Source organism: Notolepis coatsorum (assembly GCF_963971535.1).
Source record: "Notolepis coatsorum genome assembly, chromosome: 1".
Lineage (NCBI taxonomy): Eukaryota > Metazoa > Chordata > Actinopteri > Aulopiformes > Paralepididae > Notolepis > Notolepis coatsorum.
The window spans coordinates 241,191,093-241,201,160 of NC_140165.1; positions in this window are offsets into that span (position 1 = coordinate 241,191,093).

Genomic DNA, 10,068 nt, shown 5'->3' on the forward strand with positions numbered 1-10,068 from the left:
GTGGATGTGCATGTGTGGGGGTGAGTAATTTCGTGAGTTATATCTCTATTGTACTGTATATAGTACAATAGTGCTATATATACCGTATATATACATTTATATATTTATATTTACCGTATATATTTATCCATATCTGTCTGAATATACCTGCGTATAATCCTTCTATATACCCACTTATACACCTGCACATAACCCATAACTCTGTATGATAGCATGTAAAATAGTGCTGTATATACCGTATATATATATATATATATATATATTTATTCTTACCGTATATATATCTATACACATCTGTCTGTACATACCTGCATATAATCCTTTTTACATATCTGTAGATACTATATCTATATCTGTACATATCTCTACCTTCTCTTACTAGTTACACTGCTGGCCAGTACGACTTACTACCATAGTGTCTTTATACCTGTATCACTGTAGATATTACTACAACTCTGTACATACATCTGATTAGTACTATTACTCAGTAGCACTAATGTATATTCTATACCCAGTTTAATCACCTGTACATTCTATATTACTATTGTACTTTACTGTTACATTTGCACTCTGGTTGGATGCCAAACTTAAGACCTTTCTGATTCTGAGGAAAAAGTATTTAAAGGGGACATGTACTGCTATTCCTAGCACTATTTGGGCAACTTTACACAATTCCTGTTAGTCTATTGAAGACATCTGTAAGTTTTTTTTCAAAAAAATGCATTGTTTTATATTTCTAATCAAGTACTCAAAACCATCATTTTCCAGCTTCAAGATTTCAGGCTGTTATGGCCTGGCTCCGCCCATAAGCACTTTGAGTGACAGTCAGCCCACACAGTCTGCGACTGGTAGACTGAGAGAGATAGAGAGAGAGAGAGAGAGAGAGATAGGGGGGGTGGGAGAGAGAGAGAGAGAGAGGGGGGGGGTGGGAGAGAGAGAGAGAGAGAGAGCTTCTTCCAGAGCGAAACCTGACACCTCTGCACACACTCCGGAGGGAGAGAGAGAGAGAGAGAGAGAGAGAGAGAGAGAGAGAGGGGGGGGTGGGAGAGAGAGAGAGCTTCTTCCAGAGCGAAACCCGACACCTCTGCACACACTCCGGAGGGAGAGAGAGAGAGAGAGACAGAGAGAGAGGGAGGGGGGGGGGGGACCCGCCGCGCGGCAGCTTGTGGGCCTCCCTTCCTCCCCTCTCCCGTGTGCCGCACAGCAGGCCCCCCCCCCCCCAAGTGCTCCCTCTCTCTCCATCTCTCTCTCTCTCCCTCCAGAGCGCACGCAGAGGCCTCGGGCCCCACTCCGCCTCGCAGCATGAGGAAGTGGCTTCCACTCGCTGTCTAGTCTAGGTAGAATGGGGGCGGGCATTAGCTCCAACCACAGAGCCAATCGCATCACTGTGCGCTACCCAGCGTCCGAATGACGTGACTCAGGCGTTCAAATCAAAATGGCCTGATTTACTGGAGGAGGAAAGGGGCTGAGCTGAATCAGAGCAATCCGCCAATATGGTATTTAGACACTAAAACACATTGATACGAACTCCTATTACTATAATACAATGCTAGAGACTGAAAAATGACATTTATAGTACATGTCACCTTTAAATGACCAGCACAGTCCTTTACTAAACACAATACCCACAGAATACAACAAACATGGAACTCATTGTCCACTTTGACCATTACCAGGACCACATTTCTCCCACATCTATGCTCACATAATAATAAATACATTCGGTTCAGACTGCAGAAGAAATATCTGGCTCGTATCTGATGTGCAAAAAAGGAATTGGATTGGAGCTGCTGGAAGCCTTGAGCAGTGTTGAGTAAAGTAAACTTGTTAAAATGGGGTTATACAGACAGAATATACAGTGTGTACTGTTTCTTTGGATCCACAACACTCAGTTGTAATACCATAATCACAACAGAAGTGACACTAGAACAGTGGGGTGAAATGAATCCAGAGAATCCAATGATCAAAACCATATCAAGCAGGGAAACGTGTTTTTACAAAGCTGTGAATACATATCCAATTTATAATGCTGAGTCAGAGTCACATCTGGCAGCTTACTGTCCCACGCAAGGACGGTTATACTGGATATGATGTGGGCTACAAAAAGAGCTGAAATTAATTGGTTTGCTTGATCCAGGGGCGGAGCTTCCTATAGGTGACATAGGCAGTTTCCTAGAGAGCCACCCAGAGGGGGGTATTAAAAAAAAGAAAAAAGATTAATTATAATAATTATTTTTAAAAAAAATTGGTGGTCAGAGTTTTTTGCGCCCCCTTCTATATCTGCAATACCTTTTTTGGTAACACTTTATAATAACACTCAGTTATAAGACCTTTATAAGGTATTTGTAGATAATGAACTAATCATGAACAAACCATTCGTACATTATTATTAAATCATTTATAACTATATTTGTATAACATTTACAAATTAGTTCTACATTATTTATAACTCATTATCAACATTGTTTGTACTTGATTTGTTCATCATTAAATAATGTTGTTTAATGTGTAGTAACACATTTGTAGATGCTTTGAAAAATGGATATGGAAAAACAACTATACTGTACCTCCATTTATTTGTTCATGTTCAACAAATGATTTGTTAAGACATTCATAAAACATCTATAAATCATTTACAGATGCTATTGTGTGCCCTAATCTAAAGTGAAGCCTATTCATCATTAACAAATGTCTAATAGTTTGTTTATTTGTGGACTTTTATGAATACACACTGTAACTGAGGGGTACAATTCCCTGACTGTATTGTTAGATATGATATTTAATACCACTACCTCATGTACTTTAACTTCTGGCCACCCAGTACAAGATATAAGTATGATGAACACTTTCCCACCTGATGAAACGAACCAACACAAATGTACCAAATCGAATATTTAATACAGCAAAAGGTGTATACAACATTCACTTAATTACATTTATGATTTGAAATATGGAATATGCACTTTTATGGCAAATGAGTATTCGTAGGTAAATCAACATTGAATGTCCAATCTCTGGTTGCGCAGGGAGTAAGTATACAACCTGGAATATTTAGGAAACGATAGCGATGGTACTTAAATGATTATAGCTGGATACACTAAGGGGGGGGGGGGGGGGTCCCGCTGGTTGTAAGACAGTAGGAGGGGGGGGTTAGAGAAGCCGCTGGCGGTATCCCATCTGGCCAACGGTGTCTTGGGAGAATCCAAAGTCTTGGACACGGTGCCCACAGAACCTCGGGCCGCAGACGAATACAGCTGGACCCTCTGTGGAACGGTATCTGCCGGTCCACAACGGAGAGACGTGGTGCGACCTCACGTGTAGAGCGCCGCCTCACCTGGAGTCCTCTCCGGGGGGTAATTCCAACACTCGGCAGTGTTGGCCTTTATCCATGGAATAATCAAAGCACACAAAGCATAATCCAAGAGCCGTGGAAGGCTCGCCGTCGTCTGGGTAGAGTAATCCAATATACAGGTCCAGTCGCTCTTGGCCCGGAGCTCCTCGGATGCAATCACCACTAGGGGTCTGACCAGCCTGGTTAAGCGTCCAGATAACGTCAGGAACGATGGGGGTGCTGATAACTGTAGAACTCGAACCGAACGATGCACCATACATAAATAGACTATTATTAGCTTAATAGAATACGTCCAACTCGACGGTATGGTGCCAAACTATGACCATTCAACTATTAATCTACACGATATCTCAGTGCCTATTCTGGGCCAAGTAGGCCTTACTACACCGCACGTGCGTCGTGGGGAGGCTTTTGCGTCTGTCACTCTGTTGGAGGGTAAAGAACTGGACTAAAGGAAAGTTCTACTTTACGAGCGCCATATATATATGCGCTATGAACAAATAGTACCATTCGTATTTCGCCCGGCATATTACTGCGCGGAACCGGGGGTTGCCTCGACATGTTAGGCGGCACGATTGAACTTGGACCTAGGGGTATGGCAACCTGGCGCCAGGTTCTCGTCCAATGGTAGAATGAAACTATTATGGGCTGTTTAGTAGAAACGGGGATATTCAATGCATATTGTACAAGGAATATACAGGGGATATCAAACGATATACAAATACAATTAAATATATATATATAAATAAATATACATATTCGGTTTAATCTGATCCTTCACAACAGCCGCCCCCTAATTAGTCCCACCTAATTAGCTAAGCAGAGACAGATTAACCGCACTGTCTTCCACTCAAGGTCCGCTGTAAGGGTCAGTCAACTCACAAAGTCATAGGGTCATGGTCATCATCGATAGTATCTGGGAGTCGGGGCAGTTCTATGAGCCTCGCCACGGGACGTGTGTATGTGCGCCCTTGGACGAGTACTTCAGCTGCTCGGACCTTGCCATTGGCACCGGTGATCACTTTGCTTACGCGGCCAGCCGGCCACATAGCTCTGGGTAGTGACTGATCAATAATCATGACGACTGTTCCTTCTGTCAAATTGTCTCTCTCTTTTACCCACTTCTGGCGGGTCTGTAGAGACGGTAGGTAGTGAAGTAGGAAGCTGCTCCAAAACTTGTCAGCTAGTACTTGGCTGTACCTCCACATTCTTCGGCCGTTCGCTTCTTCGGGCCTGTACATTGTCTGGGGTAGCGCGGGGTCCAGCCGCCCCATTAGGAGTGTGTTGGGGGTGACTGGGTCGACGTCTGCTACATCACTGGAGACGTAACCGAGGGGCTTTGAGTTCAATACTCCCTCGATCTCCATGAGGACTGTCATTAGGACTTCCTCTGCCACAGTCTGGGCTCCGAGTACGGCATACAGGGCTGTCTTTATAGAACGTACTTCTCGTTCCCAGGTTCCACCGAAGTGGGGTGCGTTCGGGGGATTAAACTGGAAGTCAATCTGGGCTGGAGCGAGGTGGGTCTTAAGTTCTGGGCCCATAGCTTGGAAGCTCTCTCTCAGCTCTCTTTCTCCGCCTTTGAAGTTGGTCCCGTGATCAGACAACAATGTAGACGGTTTTCCTTTCCGTGATATGAATCTCCGGAAGGCCATAAGGAATGAGTCTGTGCTCATGGTCGGAAGTAGCTCGATATGTATCGCTCTGGTGGTCATGCATTTGAATACAATACCCCACCGCTTCTCGGTGCCTCTTCCTCTCTTTATATACAACGGGCCAAAACAGTCCATGCCTGTGGAGTGGAATGGCTTGTCGCCGATTCGGAGGCGACAGGGGGGTAGGTCAGCCATCCGTGGTATGCTGGGCTGCGCGCGCCACTTACGGCAGTCTAGACAGGTTCGCTGGAAGCGCCGTACTGCTTCTCTCCCTTGCAATATCCAATAACGACGTCTGATCTCCGCGAAGACTCTCTCTGCTCCTGCGTGGTGCACATCCTCGTCGTATTTCTTTATGATCAGCTCTGTGACCTTGTGTCGGCTGTTCAAGACGATCGGGTGCTTAATGTCATCTGGTAGATCGGGGGCTCTCCGCAGGCAACCACCCACTCTGATGAGATTATGTGCGTCACTCTCTGGTGCCAGGTGAATCAGTCTGCTGTCTGATGGGACGGGGTTTCCTCCCTGTAGACAGTCTAGCTCATCGGGGAACGAGTCTCTCTGGGCTCGTTGTAGTAGAAGAAGTTCTGCTTCTTCGTAGTCAGCTGCTGACATGTCAGTGGTGGACTGAATCTCTGGGTGGTGCCGCAGGAATGTTCTTTGTTGCGCATTCTCTAGGGTAATGCAATCATCTATGTTGGGGTCTGTGGAGGCGACAGTGCTCAGTCCACAGAACATAGGCTTCTTGTTCTCAGCCTCCTCGTTACTTGCTTCCCTCGGGGTGGGCGTAGGCCAATCTCCTTCCGGGAGCTGGAGGAATGCTGGTCCGTCACTGTAGATGTTGCGACGGGTTAGGTCATCCAGGGACATTCCTCGGGTGATGACGTCAGCTGGGTTGTGTTTGGTATCCACATACCTCCAGCTTGCTTCTTCTGTTAATTCTTGAATCTCGGTGACTCTGACTCCCACGAAGACTTTGTATCTGCATGAATCAGACTTAATCCATGTGAGTACTGTCGTGGAATCTGACCACAAGATTGTTCTATGCACCGGAATGGTGAGTTCACGTTGGATTAACGTGGCTAGATGCGCTCCTGCGAGGGCTGCGCAGAGCTCTAGACGTGGGATAGATTGTTGCTTACGTGGGGCTATTCTTGAGCGGGCCAGTATGAAAGCAGTGTGTATCTCTCCTCCCATCTCTTGGGCACGCAAATAGGCAACCGATCCGTAGGCTACTTCGGAGGCGCCGCTGAAGACGTGTAGCTCAATCTCGCATGTCTCTGGCCTCACTGTGGATGGGAAGTAGCTGCGGTGTATATTGACACCTGGGAGTGAGCGGAGTTCCGTCTCCCACTCTCTCCATGTTGAGGCAAGGTGTGCGGGTATTGGGTCATCCCAGCCCTGGTCCTTGTCCCATAGTGCTCGTACAATCATCTTTGCCCTGGTGGTGTAAGGTAGAATACATCCCAACGGGTCATATTGTCTGGCGAGTGTTCTGTACACACTCCGTCTGGTGGTCGGTATCGCCGCCGACCTTCCTTGCTCTGGAGCCAAGGGTTTGTGTCTATAGTGGAGCGAGTCTGTTTTGAAGCGCCAGACTAATCCTAGTGTCATTTCTTGGGCTTCTCCTGGGATTGTCGCCATCCAGGTCTCGCTGCTGGCAGCCTTGTCTGCGGAGGAGAGGCTGCGCAATACGTGCGGGTCACTGCTGGCCCACTGCCTGAGATCAAAGCCTCCTTTGATTAGGGAGGCGCGTAACTTGATTAGGAGAGCCTCGGCTTCTTCTTGAGTCGAGGCGCTTTGTAGACAGTTGTCCACGTAGAAACTGTTCTTCACACTGTGTTGGACCTCTTCATCTGCTGCTGGGTCCTCTGTGACGTGTTTCTGTAGTGCAAAGGTAGCACAGCACGGGCTGCATGTGGTTCCGAAGGGGAGTACTTCCCACTGGTAGATGGATGGGTTCTCATCTCCGATCTTCTCTCTCCATAGGAACCGTAGCAGAGGCTTGTCCTCCTCTACTAGTCTCACCTGCAAGAACATCCCTTTGATATCCCCTCTTATAGCTACCTTGTCCTGGCGGAAGCGCAGTAGCACGCCTAGTAGGGAGGGGCCGAGTGTGGGGCCGGGCAAGAGCTCTTTATTCAGATTTTGGGATCCGATCTGGTAGCTGCAGTTAAACACAATGCGATCCTTGCCATTGTGATGGACCTTGTGATGCGGCACGTACCATGATTCGGTCGTCTGATCGGCCTCTTTAATGTCAATCTTTGTTACGTGTCCCGCTGTGATTAGCTTCTCAATCTCAGCTCGGTACACACTCTGTTGAGCGGGGTCTTTGGCTAGGCGCCGCTCTGTGTTCAGTAGATAGCGCTCCGTGGCGTCTTTCTTTGCGTGAAAGGGGGGCATTCCCTCTCGCCTCAGGAGTGGAGTTGCGTATCTCATCACTCCGCCGACTATGACTCTCTTTGTCCCCTGCTCGAGTAGGTTGATGGCGTAAATGTCTTCTTTAGAGCGAATGTCTTTCTTTTCGTTCTTAAAGGGCATTGTCTCTAGGGTCCATAGCCTCTCGACATGCTGCAGGAGAGTGGTGTCTTCTTCTGTCGTTCTGGAGTGGAAGCAGCTAGTGGCTGCTGTTCGGTTGAGAGATTTAGCGAGGGGGCCTTGCAATGTCCATCCTAGGCGGGTCTCGACTGCTGCAGGACAGCCTCGGGGGCCTGTATGGACCCGGTCAATCGGGACTATGAGTTCTGCATGGTCGGAGCCTATCAACAGGGTCGGGGTAGCGCCGTCTATGAGCGGGATAGGTAATTGACGCAGGTGCACATATTTATCCATCAACTTGGTGACAGGGTAGGTGTACTGCGATAGTCCTATTTCTTGGCTGGTGAAAGCATTTGTGATCTTGTACCGTCGCTCTGGCTGCCCGTTGGCTGCGATAGTGAAGGAGACATTCTCGCCCTTTATCGTCTTTAAATCTCTTCTTATTGTCCGAATCGTCATTTCGTTCTTGCTCCCCCGCAGTCCCAGCTGAGTCGCAGCGGAGGCGAGCAGAAGGGTCTTCTCTGACCCGTCATCAAGGACGGCGTAAGTGTCCATGACTTTATCCTGGTAGCTCAATGTCACACGGACTACCTTTAAGAGCACTTGAGCTCCGTTGCTGCTGGCGGGGTCAATGTACATGACACTTGCCTTGGTGCCGCTCCGTGGTGCAGGTATAGGCCGTCTTCCGTTACTATCGTGTAGTATATCTAGATGGGCTCCATCGCACCGGCTGCACCTTTTCTTTAGGCGGCATTCGGCTGCCATGTGGGGCCGCGCACATCGATAACAGCGCCGGTTGGACTTTATCCATTGGCTCACTTCTTCTGCATTCATCTTTGTGAATGAGTCACATTGTGACAGCCAGTGTTCTTTCTCACAGTAGGGACACGCTATCTTCCACTTCTCCTTTCTCGAGGGGGTGCTGTGACTCTTACTGCTCGGTACTGACTCTGATTGGTGCATGACAGTCACCGATCTTCTTCCATCACTTATTCTCCTGGGTCCCTCTCTGGAGCTTGGCGTGCTCCGCCCGAAGGTGTCCAGTCGTAAGCTGCTGACCTCTCTCGCCAGGAAGTCGGCCAGATCAAGGAGGGATGGCTCGGGGCCGTCGGGATCTCGTTAGTCCCTCTGCCGCCGAAAGCGCTCCTGTCTTGCGGGTGGCAGCTTCTCCAAAATCCTCTCAACGTTAGAGTTGGCGTACAGCTCATGCATGCCCTTCTCCCGTTGAGCTCCCAGCATCCCCACCAGGGACTGCACTTTGATTGACAGGTCGTCTAGTGAGCGATTGTCTGTGGCTGGGGGTAGGCGGTCAATATGCCTTATCTCCTGGATTACGTAATCCCATATACGTCCATATCTCTGATCCAGCGCTGCAAGGGCCGCTGTGTATGGGGTCGAGGAGGTAGCATAGGCTAGCGCTATATTGTGCGCTCGCGGTACTTTCAGGTGCTTCAATAATATTGCATACTTGTGGCGTTCATCAGCGACATCCACCATCATTGTCTCTAAGCACATCCGGAGCTCCGTGTACTGTGCTCGACTCTCATAGGCGAAGTCTGGGAATGACGGCGTGGCGTTGTATGACGCCGTGGATGGCTGATACATCGGCGAGCGTTGGGGGAGAGACCTCCTGGGCGAGTCCCCTCTTGCGCCTTGCTGTGGGCTGGTACTGGCAGGGTAAAATGGCCCGCTGGTCCAGGTACTGTTCCTCTGGGCTGGCCGTGCGTCGTGCTCACCCGTGAATAGAGTTGGGGGTCTGTAGCGCAGCGCCGCGGGGGTATAGCCTGGACTGTATGGGACCTCCTGGTCCGGTGGAGTACTGTGCTGTCGTCGGGCTTGGTTCTCCTCTTCTCCCTCTTCTTCTTCTATCAAATCTTCCAGATCTTGTAATCGTTTATTTAGCTTCTCCGCAGTGTAGGCCGCTCCTTCCTTGTAGCTGGGTCTCGCTTGGACCGGTATGGGAAGGGGGTCTGCGGGGGGTCTAGACTCGGTCTGTTGGTCAAGTTCAGGGTCGCTTGCTCGTTGCGGTGACGCTGCTCTTGACTGCTGTCTCGACGAGTTCCTTGAGCCCCTGGCGGAGGGAGAGGGAGTTGTCCTTTTGATCAGCTGCTCTATTAGTTGCGCTTGTAGTCTGTCGCGCTCTGCGTCTCTTTGGGCACCGGCAGCGGTGCGCTGGGCGTCGGCCCGGTCTCTTGCCATATTCTCTTCCATCTGGAAGCGTCTCATCTCCAGACATGTGCGCTGTTCTTCGCTCCGTTGCTGCGCTTGGAGGTGTTCGCGCTCGCCAAGCATCTGTGCTTGGAGCCGATCGCGCTCGGCGGAGGCTGTCAGGCTGACGAGGAACGCCTGTTGTAGTGTCCTCTCCGCTTCGTTGGGGGAAGGCGGTAGTGGAGGTGAGCCGCTTCTGCGTGAGCCGCTCCTGGGGGTACTCGTTGGGGAGTCCTGGAGCTCTAGTTCCTCTGCGCTCTCTTCCTCTTCCTCCGTGCAGAGTTCTCTCTCTGTCGGGTTGTCTTCCTCCCG